Source organism: Amblyomma mixtum, unplaced genomic scaffold (assembly GCF_055824585.1).
Source record: "Amblyomma mixtum isolate Tamu unplaced genomic scaffold, ASM5582458v1 scaffold_13, whole genome shotgun sequence".
In the NCBI taxonomy this organism is placed as follows: Eukaryota; Metazoa; Arthropoda; class Arachnida; order Ixodida; family Ixodidae; genus Amblyomma; species Amblyomma mixtum.
In genome coordinates this window covers 54,912-68,915 of record NW_028317662.1, presented here as the reverse complement: position 1 = coordinate 68,915, position 14,004 = coordinate 54,912, and positions in this window count along the sequence as shown.

The following is a 14,004-nucleotide window of genomic DNA, read 5'->3' as shown; positions in this document are numbered from 1 at the left end:
TGTATTGCCCGAACATTTCTCACTATGTACAGCATGGACGACAAACATTCTGGCTTGTATCCCAGATATATTCTGAAACCTGTGCCCTGAAACAGACAGGTGATCAATTAACACAAGATTTTGAGGTTGTGTTTGTCACCGGTGTTGGAAATATAGTGCAATAAAAACTAAGATTTTACACCTTCAACAAACGGGTACGTGAAAATTCTTTGGTTGCCATGTAACTGAAAATTAGAACTGCGTTGAATAAAATGATTCGGCGCAATGTTTTGTCTTAGCAAACCTTTGATCATTTGCGTGCCATATTGACACACTGAACGAAAAAGAAATGAGTACAATGTGCTCATCATTGTAACGTCAAGAACACCTATGACGGCAGATGCTTTAGAGTATGATCAGGAAACAGGAATAAAATTTGTATCCATCACTACAACCTATAGTGCAATAATCGTTGCCTAAAGTATTTTTGAAGCTCAAAATTGTTTTTACGGCTTCAGTCCTCGGAGCAGATGCGGGGCCGCACCGCAGCTCTGCAATCGCCGCCGGGCGCTCGCTGGGAGCGTGTCCCGTGTGACGACCGCCTGCGCCCTCATTGTCGCTCTGTGAGATGACACGCCTCAAGAACTTTATCTGCAATGTTCCTCTGTTTCGCCGCTGACGTTCGCTACGAAAGAGGGTGCCTGCATGTTAAAGGGTCAGCGCACGCCATGTGCGGCACTCGCCGTGCGTATATACGTATCCAGTGCAGGCGCAAAAACCGACACCCATGGTAAGGTGTTCCCCCTTCGCCGTGCTTTCCTGCCGCGCAGTTACAGCTAGTCTTCAGTCGCAGAGCTTTGAGATACTGTGTTTTGCAGTTGCGAGGCCTTGGTTCTCTGTTCTAATTGCGCTTCGCAGTATAGTGGTGTTGAAAGCGTGGTTTAAAATTTTTAGTCCGAAAGCACTCATATGGCCCCAAACACCGGCCAAGGATCTTCTCCGTCTAATCTCGCGCCGCCTAGCAACAGAGACGCCATGTTAAAATAAGAGAATGTTTGCTGTATTCGAATCGGAGCAAAAGCACTGATTTGTGCTACGAAGACGACGGCTGGCAGGCCGTGCCTCAGGGTGGACCAGATGAAAGTTGATGAAGACGACGCTCTCGAATGCAGAGCGCGAGAGTGTGGTGTAGTTTAACACCAGGCGTGTTAGCTGCGGCGATAGCCTAGGGGCACACGGTGCGGAAGAACGTGTCTGTGACGTCGCGAAAAAAAAAAGATAACAGTTCACCGGCTGCCTTAAATAACGGTGTGCTGCGATTGCTGCCGGAGTTTGTTCTATCCACAAACGAGCTCTGGGGTGAAATTTGTGGTTACTACAAAGAGATTGTAGCAAGTGCTAGGTTTCTTTCTGCACTTTTTTCCAGCGATTATTTCTACCAAACTGAAAGGAAAAAGTTGTACCGTGATTTTTGTGATATTGTTTTCCCAGAGCCCATGTACAGGGCCTTGTATAGTGGGGGCCGGGGATGAAGAAAATGCGGTGCCACCAGAAGCAAAGGCTGTTTTTTAAATTAAACATCGGAACGCTACCAGTTAAAAAGTTTTACAGGGAGAACATTTCTTATTACCGCGGGGAACGAACTGCTTAATTTGTAAACACCCCTAAAAAAATAGACCATGTTTTTTGCATTACTGGGAAGGGGTTTATTTTGGTATGTGTTACAAAGGAGAATAAAGTAAGAGCTACCAATTGACGGGCAGGAAACTCGTCATTTAAGCTTTGATAATGAGGATGGGGAACCATTTTATCTCATAATGCTCTTGGGCCTCCACTGTATATGGCGCCCAAGAATGGCAGGCTATCATTTAGATACAGATGCACGACCTTCCATAATTTGCTTTCCCGAAAGCTGGACTGGTTTCTTGCCATCCAGAAAACAGCTGCGGAGCCTCCGGAGTGGTTCTCAAGACTAGAGCTTTTGTGTATGTTACAGAAATTTTAATCTGACGAAGCCAGACTCGTGCTTACTGACCACGATAGTGTCGTATGTACATAGCCTTTGTGTGGTCTTGTTGAGTGTTTTTCGGTTAAATTTTATGTGCCAAAGCCAGGCAATAAATAAAAAAAAAGCGGCGATAGCCTAGTGGTCTCGCATAGCAGCCCTTAAAAGAGATCTGTTTGTGCAGCCGCGGCTTCGACTTCCAGTCATAGATATTGATGCAATTTCTTTTTCTCTTTTTGTTGGTTTGTCCTTTAACTCAACTGAAGGTCAAAACCAGGCACCCGGCGATCGAAGCAAGAGGTCTCGTAATGAAGCTTTCGCTTCAGAAAGCATAACTGATAGATACCTCTAAATTTGGACCAGCCAACCCCGAATTTCACCATGGCAAAAACGATGGTCACCTAAAAATTTCGCCCCGGCCGATTTGGACGAAACTCTATATCCAACAATAGCTGACAGTGCCCAGCATGACGGTGACCTCCACATTCCGACCGGGCCACCCGAAATTTGAGCTCAACCTATTTTGCTAAAATCGTTATCCAACCACAATTGAAGATGCCAAACACGATGGGACCTCCAAATTTCCCCGATGGTATTTTCGGCTTCTTAAGAAGAGGTCAAAAAAACATTTCCCATGCGTTGCGTTCTAAAAGCAGAGCACCAGACAAGGGGAAAGTTTGTACCCATTGCATCATCGGTGAGTACCCGAGGCACTGAGGGTCGAACCCTGCAACTCCTGAGTGCGAGGCGGAGGCTCAAACCACTAGGTCACCGATGTAGGGTAATCTTCTTACTTCCACCCAAAAATTCAGTCTAATCCACCTGTATTGCACCCTAATCCAACCAAAAATCACGTAATACACCAGTAATCCACCAGAATTGACTCTTAAGCTACCACAATCCACCCTAATTCAACTTAATTTAATTATACACTCGTGATCAAGCGCAATATACGCGAGATTGCAGCCGCAATCTACCACAATCCACGTAAGATTGCACTCGTAATGCATGACAATTCAAGGTAACCCAACCTAATTCATTCTGTTGCACCTTAACCAAATGTAATGCATTGCAGTCAGCTGGATTAGACCGGTAATCTACCACTATCCAGCGCAATCTAACCTCACTTGCACAACTGTAACTTAACGAAATGTAATCTGCTATGAATGCATCACAATCAACTATCCACCTTATTCAAGCGTAAATTAGCCTATTCCAATGTCATTCACTCGAAATCCGCCACATTCTAATTTAATACAATCTACTGCAAATTAATCCCATAAAATCCAAAATTAATCCACCCTAATCCAACCTAATTCAACGTAAACGACCCTTAATTCACCGCAGTCAACTACAATCCACACGTTACACACCAAAATCCTTTCTTCGCCAACCTAATTCATCTTGGTGGAGCAGCGCAAAGGACGGGACACAAGAAACAAGGAAGGACGTACACTAACCCAGCAACTTGCTCTTACCAGTAAAACCTATTCTTATTTCACAGCTGTACTCAATATCCACCCGAATCCAACTCTAATTTTCTTGATGATGCAGCACTGACAAGGACGTCACCCTCTTATTGCACCACCTCGGTACATATAGATGCCGCCGGCTTTTTTCGTACTGATGGGCCGCCGCGGTGGCTCAGTTGTTATGGTGCTCGGCTGCTGACTGAAAGGGCGGGGGTTCGATCCCGGCCGCGGCGGTTCAGTTTCGATGGAAATGGAATTCTAGAGGTCCGTGTACTGTGCGATGTCAGTGCACGTTAAAAAACCCCTGGTTGTAGCAATTTCTGGAGCCCTTCACTACGGCGTCCCTCATAGCATCAGTCCCTTTGGGACGTTAAACCCCATAAACCAAACTTTTTCTCGTACTGAGACAAAGGCTTTTGCCATAAAACGGAAATGAAAAATTGTTACGATTTTACCTTGGTTAAACAGTATATTTGCTAAAGCACTGGTTTTTGGCGCAAATCGGCCAAGGTGAAATATGGGGGTGGGTGGCCCACGCAAAATTTTTGAAACGGCCAGGGCCAAAATTTCAGCCCATCATGGTTTTGGGCACAGTTAGATTCGAGGCGGGAGGTGCCAAGTTTAGAGATGTCTGGGCGTTATGCTATTTTAACTTATCATGGCGCCGGTTTTGCTAGGTGGCTGCACAAGATCGGACGAATAACATTCTTGGTCGATGTTTGTGACCATAGGAGTGTTTTCGCATAAAAAATTGTAAACCATGCTTTCACCACCACTCTACATGCGAAGCGCAATTTGAACAGCGAAACAAAGCCTCGGCGCTACTCAAAGGACCGCAACATTAGACTCTCAGTAACGGAGCGGCAAGAGAGCAAGGGAAAGCGGGAACATCTTACCATATAACTCGGTTTTCACGCTTGCATGCAAGCACAGCGAGCGCTCCACATGACGCGTGCTGATCCGTTTTAGATCCGCGCCCTCTTTCGTAGCGAGCGTCAGCGGCGAAAACGACTCAACAGGAAAACGGAGCAAAAGACGTGGACAAAAAAGATAAACAAGACAAGACCAGCGCCATGCGACGAACTATGCGACGAACGCCGCATAGTTCACGAGCCTTGTTACCTGACAGAGGGAGAGTGAGAGCGAGGGCTGCCGTCGAACGGGACACTCTCGCAGCGAGCGCCCGACGGAGTTAGCAGCGCCGCGGTGCGGCCGCGCCGTAGCTGCGCTGACTGAAGCCGTGGGCTGTATATTTTTTTAAAGCTACTCTGCACTACAGAAGCCAACAGTCGACAAAACCAAGGAGAAGACGGGATATTTTTGCTTTTTAATTTTTTAGGCATTCATAAATACGAGATGAATAGGGCAACGATTTAAATATAACTTACTAGAAAGCAATACAAAAAGCAATTAAATAGAGCCAGAGGGACTTGAGCCCACGACTTGCGATTTTGGGGTCTCGTACTGTGCCATCTGAGCAACGGCGACTGCTGTCCAGTCTTCTCATTCCGTAGGTATCTATGTGTAGTGAAATCGAACATTCACAGTGCTCATCACCACAACCCTCGTCCATAGCAGTGGACGTAGTACGTCCTATCTTACCCCGATTGCCACGTGAAGCGAGATCTATAAATGAGAGCGAAATCTCTTCAAGAACCCTCCTATGCTCCCTAAGGCATCAAGACTGCCAGAACCGAGGCCATCGATAGCTATTGAACACACGAGGGAAGGGAAAAGAGTGGTTCGTTATGACATACAAGACGGACGCTAACATTCAGCGAAATAAACCAAGGTGCATAGGGAATGTTCTTTTTTATTTAAAAACTGTTGGTGTCGATCAATGGAAAATAATAGAGTAACTATTTAAGGTAAATATTACAATGCAAAAGAAAAACAACCACAGGGATCGGAACCCACGACCTCCGAATATCACGCCCGGTGCTCTCCGAATTGAGCTGCGGCGATGGCTGCACAATATTCTGTGCTCTTGGGTATTTATCTGTAGTGTAGCCGAACCTTGACAGTGTTCACCAGCGCCACCCTTGTCCGTAGCGGCGGACGTAGTGCGTCCATCTTTACCGCGACCTTCACATGCAGCGTCATCGAATGGTGTAGGCGGAAGCTATGCAAAAAGCTTTCGTGTGCTACCTAAGGTATTAAGACTGCCAGTACCAAGGCTCTCGTGAGCTGTTTCGCACATAATAAAAGAGGATAGAGAGGCTCGTAATGACATTCGTGACGGAAGATAACGTACTCGTATGTCGAGAGCCTTGCTCTCGTTCCTATCTGCGTTCTTTGTGGTGGATGGACAGCGTGCTTTTAGATAGTGGTCTTGAATAATTTCGTTCACCTGGCGATAGTTATCGCAACCCACCCTGCTGTCTAATTGGTTAGTGAGCCCGGCCACTGAGCCGCAGCAGCCTAGTTAAGCACAGCCGCAACTGGCGCGTTTTGATGAAGGTTAAACGCAAAAAGACGCCCGTGGGCGGTGTAATTTCATAAACTACCACGGACTTAGTCGCAGGAAATACGCGGTCCCGCACAAAGACCTCACTCGTCAGGAAGCCACAATATGGCGAAACATGCAAGCCCGCAAACTACCAAACCCTGTTCGACCCTGTATGATTTGGCCTGCACAATACCGAGCAAAGGCACGCCCATCCTGCGGAGAGATTTCCGACATGCTCTACATGGTTTGGAACTGTCGCGAGAAGCATAAAGCGTACAGTTTACAGGAACTCAACCATTACTAATGGGAAGCGAAGCTGGACTACACAAAACCCCCTTAAGCGCGAGCTGATCGGTCAGGCCAGGAGGGCTGTATTCGCCAATTGTTTCTCTGACCTGGGTGTACCTTCTGCGTAATATACTAACACAGTTTATTCTCTCTCTCTTTTCAGTGCACGTTAAACATCTCCAGGTGATCAAAATTATTTCGGAGCCCTGTACTATGGTACCTCTTCCCTGACTCCCTCCTTTATTCCTTTCCTCACGGTTCGATTGTGGTGCCCAACGAGAAATGAGACAGATATTGCTCCATTTCCTTTTCAGAACACATTAATTATTAACGTGCATTTACCTCGCACCGCACACGGACGCCTTTGAGTTTCGCCTAGAGCACTGCGAATTTTTTTTCAACATGGGATTTATCGCCATGATGCAATAATCATCACCTTAATTTAAGCAATCCTTAAATGCCCGTGGTGATGCTTTACATAACCGTGGAGTACACTAAAATTAACAGGCCGCCGCGATGGCTCAGTGGTTATTGTGCTCGGCTGCTGACCCGAAAGACGCGGGTTCGATCCCGGCCAAGGCGGTTGAATTTCTTTGGAGGCGAAATTCTGTAGAGGCCCGTCTGCTGTGCGATGTCAGTGCACGTTAAAGAGCCCCAGGTGGTCGAAATTTCCGGAGCCCTCCACTACGACGTCTCTCATAGCCTTAGTCGCTTTGGGACGTTAAACCTCATAAACCAAACCAAACCAAACCTAAAAGTAACACTCATGTGTGGGCAAACAAAAGAAATAATCATATCCGTACAGACAACTACATCTGAAATACAAAGGAAGCTGTCATGAAAAGGAAAATGAAAATTTATAAAGCAAGACAGAGCATCGGGGCTTCTTTAAATCTTTGAGATCACGCTGATGACACCACAGTGGGCTTAGCTGATTGCATTCTTGTATTGCGATTGTGAAAAAAGATTTGTGTAAGTCGTTACTTGATCGACGCTAGCGCTGGATGATTATGCAATTGAACGAACGAGAAAACGTGCGAACAGGTGGCACAAGAAGTGCCACACGTAGGTTGGAAAAGTACCAGTACAATTTGCGAAACACACTTAAGCAAGGCCCGCCGCGGTAGCTCAGTGGTTACGGCGCTCGGCTGCTGGCCCGAAAGATGCCGGTTGGATCCCGGCCGCGGCGGCCGCATTTCATTTCGTTGAAGGCCAAATTCTTGAGACCCGTGTATCAGTGCATGTTAAAGAACCCCAGGTGGTCGAAATTTCCGGAGCCCTTCACTACGACGTCCCTCATAGCCTGAGTTGCTTTGGGACGTTAAACCCCAACGAACCAACAAACCAAAGGAGACTTAAGCAAGAAAGTTTGCGTCTAAGGGCCAGTAAGTATACAGCAAGAGACGACTTGATACTACTTATGCTATTGTCAAAATCAAAATCCGAAGTACTAAAACGGGCCTCAAGATTCTGGATGAATTCAATGGTATTTAATAAGTATGACTGATAAAATGAGCAAATTACTGATGTGTATTCGAGTTTCGCGCAAGTGGAAGTCTTGTATGCAAGTTTACGGATCCATGGCGGAGGCAAGGTATGCAACAATCTAATGATGCCTAGTTTTCTTGAGCTGATAACGACGAGTTGATTAATCTGCTTATCCACATCAGTTTGCTGGTGATTAGGTACTTAGATGATTCACTCTGTGATATGTTAGTTGACTTCAAGAATAAAGAGTGCTAGTATTCGAGTGCTGGAGTGCTGGAGTGCTAGTATAGTATGTGGCAGCCTACACATCTCGTTGCGCGCCTCCTTTACATCTCATCCTTGTTCCTGTAGACACTACAGGGCTCCGTGCGTCTTTTCTTCAGTTTGAAGGCTGCGGAGACCTCCCAGTTTATTGAGCGCTGCGCTTTTTGTGATAAATCCCCATCCTCGTAATTAAACGATGCGTTCGAGACAGCCTTCCGCCGCACAAAAACAGCATGGAGGAACCTTTCGCATAAACATAGCCCTGCAAAATAGATCAACTACAAATTTTTCCCGGCCTGCTTTGAAAGAAATATGGCGGAGGATGACTTAAATCAAAATATGAATACGTATTTTTCAAAGCCAAACATTAAGAAAGCTTTACATCGTTTTATGTAACGGAATGTAAACTCCTCACCCATGCCGTTAACACAAGGCTCCGTTGGCTGTCCCCGCATGTGGAGAAAGATTTGTTAGTGCAAATCGCATAAAGGCTTGCATTACGTTCTCCTCTTTTCGCCCCTACCCCTGCTCAGAATATGTTGTGGTCGGTCAACCAGAGCTACTAATTCTTTAATGTAATCCTCGGCTCCTGGTTACGATGGTATCACGGTCGCTATGCTGAAAACCTTAGCTCAAGAGTTCATTCAGGACCTCCTCTATCTGGTCAATGCATCACCGGAAGGTGCGTGGCGGCAGCACTCCTGAAAGGTGGCGAAAATAGTATTACTTTTAAGAGATGCAAGGAAAGGATTCAGTATTGATAATATTTGGCTGATAGCTCTAACGGCCAATTTCGTAAAGCTCATGGAAAGAATTGTGCACAGCCGCCTATCAAAGCATGTTTTAGGAAACGCATTGAGTCCTGCCCCGATTGGCTTTCACTGCGAATGCTCAATATGATCGGCCCATGTCGATTTAAACAGCAGAATCCGCCTTGCCACGCTCAACAACGAAGTATCAGCGATAGTGACGCTTGAAAAACCTCAAACTAAAAAGCTAAACCTGGAGTGCATTGAGGTAATCATTCTAAAATAGCTCAGACATGACAAGGACAGCGGAAAGAAATGTACAACACGAGCGCTCACTTAGAACTGAACTTCGTTGAGCAAAACGCGCACAGTACATAGGAAGGAAGTGAAAGATTTAATCAGAAACAGTCGACGTCCTAAGGTATAAATGGCCATAAAAGCGATAAAGAGCTTAAGAGGGTGGTAAGGATAAAACATGATGACGTCTCAAAAGAGATGGAAAAAAAAAGGTGAACAGAGCACAATGGCTGACTTTGCAGCGCATAATGACACAAGTTGTAAAGAGCCATAAAACGATAAAAAGCATCAAATAACAAAGAAATCGATAAAAACTAAAAAGTGAATGGCATATGTAGATGACAAAGTTTTTATGACAACTGCTATATCTTAACGTTAAAATCAATACAACGATGACATGATTCAAATTGTCATGCGCGAACAACAAATTTAATTTTTTCTACAAAAGCAAGTTCACTCGCATCCAAAGGTTTTGACTTGTTACGTACACACTTACATAAAGGGGAGGAGGTAATCAAATAGCGCAAATTCTGAAGAAGTTATTGTTTTTTCTCTCTTCTTTCTTCCTTTTCCCTAAAGGAACGTAATTTCTTTGATAAAAACAGACGGTGCACTGACACAGGTGCATTTATTAGATTTTATATGTGATGTCTATCTGTGTATTCGTCTGAAAAGTTAGCGCTGTTTAAATTCGTAGAAAAATGCATAGATCACCATGGTTCTTTTGCTTTCCAGAACGCTTCCGGTATGTCTGCAGAAGGCTTTCTACAGTTATTGTCTACGTACCTCTCCTCAACCTGCGTGCAATATTTTCAAAAACAACGCCCCAGTTACAATCGCAGCGTCGCCGCCTCAGTAACTCCACTTCATGCAGCATCTTACCCCCCTCTGAGTGCTTCTCCAGCTGCGATTAGCACTGCACCGCTCAAACCTCTATAGGGCCGCGTTTGTTTCCTTTAGCTCAAAAGAATAAATGTAACGGAGGAAAGTTCCTGCGACCGGGTCGAATGTCAGTCAAGGTGCAAAGTTAAGTAGACTACTTCGCAGAAGACGCCGCAAAGTTGCAACCAAGATGGCGGCTGGCTGCTTCCGGTAAACGCGCGCATGTGCTTGCGCAGTTTTGTGAAATCGGTCGATCCGTTGCAGAACAGATACTCAGTTTTTACTGAGGGCAACGACGTTGGGGCTCAAACAATGAGTAACTATCTCACAAATATTGTTACGTTGTTGTGGCGGCAGTCCAGCGGTCAGGAAGACAGCAGAAAGACTTGCAAACGAAGCTCTTTATTTGGGCGGACGCGCCCGCAAAAGAACTGAATCACTCGATGGCGGCGTAAGCAACAAACGTGCTCGTCAACCGTCGAACTACGAAAGCCTGCTGCTCGCGGCATCGTTCAATTTAAAGCCGGCAAGGAAACTTCGAGATAACAGGTCGAGATCGTCTAGAGTAATCTGGAAACACGTAGATGCAGCTCGGCATGGCTGTGATCAATCGAGATTAGTTCGGTCGCTTCTCGCGTCACGAACACAAATGATAACACACCTTTCCTGCGGCCTTGCGCGAACGAACGGACACTACAATGACACGTGGCAATATTATGAAGCGCCCGTTAGAGGTTGGGGGCAGGGTTGCTAGAAAACGCGCTGGTAAGTTCTCTCATGAGAGGAACTTACTGTTAATAAACGGCAAACCAATCAAGGTTCTAGCCCTATATTTCTAACGCAATTAATGGCCCGCATTATTAGCTTAGCTGGCTTAAGAAACTGCATAATGGAGAGGATCAAGCGCTCACTAAACAACGGCGGTACTAAAATAACCGCGAACACAAAATAACGGCACACATTAAGAGGCAAGGAGTGTAATTATGTCCCTGGCTGATGTTCGTGGCTGAATGAAGCTGATGTATTGAGCACTTTTTTATCCATTAGTGCAACCAAGCGAATGGCATAGAGAAATTATACCTTCAACCCGCATCGAAAGAGGGAGTCCCAAAAGACACTCAGGTGAGAGTAGGTCATGACCGCCAAGCACTCGAAGGAGCCGAAGAGGGAGGGAGGGAGGGAGATGGAAGCTTTCCTTCCTATGCAGCTACTCGCGACCTCGATCGCCGCAGAATTTTGAGAAAAAAAACGTAAACATTGTATTAATTCATAGGAAAGATAGATGCCAGCAGGGCCCTTAAAGAAGCGAAAATGTACAGAACGATAGGCGTACTGTCTATTGCCAGGAAGGTATTTAATAAGATGATGATCATGATGAATTTTCATACCGCAAGGGCATCAGTGGCGAAAGAGCGCTATGGCATACGGTTTTTTTTTTTTTTGTACTCAAAGTAGGGTCTTCAAGGACCCTTTTCCCAAGCATTCTACACTAAAGAAGCCGAGCAGCAGGGAGGGGAAAGATTGTACCCAATGTATCACCGGTGAGCACCCGGCGGCACTGGGGATCGAACCCCGAACCTCCCGCAGGCGAGGTGGATGGTCAAACCACTTGGCCACTGCTACGGTCGTATTGAATAAGAGGATTAGGAATAGAATGAAATCGAACTTAGACTCCTCTCAAAGAAATGAACATGTTTGCTTTCAGATTTCGTACTCAACGATAGTGCAGTTCACATAATCATTCAGGTTATGGAGAAATGCGCAGAATATAGCAGTCCTCTATGTAGTTTTCATGCATTAGGAACAAATATTACCCAGTCTGATACCTCTGCTGTCAATTTGGCATTGGGTGACTGAGGTAAAAAAATAGCGTACATATTGCCACAGTAAAATAGCTATATCAGCTGCAGGGACATCAAAGTTCTTAACAAAGTGGAAAAGCCTAATCATGACGCTGGTCGCGCATGGTTACACTAGCTCTCCACTACCAATAACACGGTGCGCGCTGGACAGATACGTATAACGAGGTTGGAGCAGGAAAATATTTAAAGGTAATGGACATTCATATCGTTATCTATGCCTGCAAAATACATCTATTTATGCAGGGCCTAGCAAGATGCTTGGTCGAGAGAACGACAGGGTAATATTTGGGAGAATAGAAACTGGCTGGAGTGCATTTGGCCTGAACTATTCGGCTGCGAGTAGCAGCTTACCTGTATCCCCCAAGAAACAAGATCATTAATTGGGGGTAACTTTTAGGCAACAAAAAGGCTTGAAATTTGGTTCAGCAGTAACGTTAAGAAACAGGAGAGTCGAATAGTTCAGTAACTGATATCTTGTTGAAGGCACCAAGATATAAGCACGGGAAACTCCGCCTCAGGTGGAGGTTATTAAGGGTAACGGATTGAATTCCGAAAAAGCCAAGCATAGACGGCGCCACGAAATGTCACGCGCACAAATGAGATTAAAAGTTTCGTGAGAAAAAGGAGGCCACAGGTGATAAGAGAGAATTTACTGTGATGGTGTAGGTGTAAGCCTACGTCCTGAAGCGAGAGTTATGATGATTATTTCATGGTACATCGAGAGGATGTTCCGCATAAAGTCATCGCCTTCGCCCACATTCGTTAAGGACAATGCACAGCACAGACTTAATGGCAGTTCTCCAGGAGGTAGCCGGCACCACTTGGCTTGATGCCATGGATTCAGGTCGAAAGCTGGTGCCCGCGAATGGCGAGTATAGAAAAAGAAGTTGATGGAAATCTAAAAATTGCTTTTTGGGGTATGAAATCGCCCACGGTATGTCTGAAATCTCCATGGACACCTGATCTGGGCCGGAAAGGAAGGGACACAGGAGGGAGTGAGAGGAAAAAGGAAGAAAGAGGTGGCGTAGTGGAGGGCTCCGGAATAATTTCGATCATCTGGAGATCTTTAACGTGCACTGACATCGCACAGTACCCGGGTGCCTTTCTGTTTCGGCTCCATCGGAACGCGGTCGTCGAGGCCGGTTTGCAACCCAGTAACTCCGGCTACGTAGCCTCGCGCTATATAGCTAAGTAGCCAATCACTGAGCCACCGTGACGGGTGAAAAAAAAAGTGGCGCGCTTTTTCGCTTTGCAATTCGAAAGGCATATACCAACCCCAATTGACAATTATACACAATCTTGCCTTGCTACCCTGTTGCTTTTCCTTTAGCGCAGGAATAAATTGACGACTTTTAACCCGTTGGTGCGAAAGCACTACCTCATTAGCATTCCTGAAAAAGCCGATGGGTCGTCTACAATTACGGTTTCTGAATATCATAGCAAGGCGGCCTGAAACGAAACCGGTCTGCATTAAAACGCTGCCAGGTTCAGTTTCGGAGGTTTACATTCTTTAGAAGAAGGCATGTTTAGCACTCTTGGCCTCGTCGCAGTTCTGACCTTCACTTTAATAGCTTGCACCACAACTTCTATTAACTGAGAGCCAATGGTCAAGATATTCAAATTGGAGATTCAGGCCAAATTCACACATCATGGTGACCAATGTTTCGAGGGATGAGGGGACGCATTGAGAGATATTTCAGTCAGCTGTGCTGAGCATGCAACGGTTACTACAAATTACTGACGATTGTTGGGGCATTTATCACATGGTAGTCAGTTCGGCGAATATTCACAGGATTTGAAGTCTAGTGTTTGACAGAAACCCGTCTGGTAGGGATAGACAACGCAGCTACGTCCTGCCTCATTGTGAACAAGGCTCCCGGGGGGGAGCCGAAACGTCATCTCATCCTTTCTTTTGGTCGGCGACTTCTAATTTCGTCATATTCACAGGATAAGGGGAATGCCATATTTGTTAGCAGAGCTACTATGGAGCAGCCTAAACAGGTTGAAAACAATTGCTTCGATGCTTTCCCTAATTAAGCTAACCTGCACCTTTTTCTTTGGAAGCGGTGACCGATAAAAGTACCTTTTTGTATCTTAGGCCATTGCTCTGTGCCATTCATTGCAGCCAAGTAGGATGCCATGCTCAGAATTCCTAAGCGCAAAGACGCCTGTGTTTCAAAATTTAGCGCTGTATGAACAGCTGCACAGAGAGAAATAAATCCCCGCTTATTAAATCCACACACTGTGTAGTCAGGACCTAGCTTCAAGA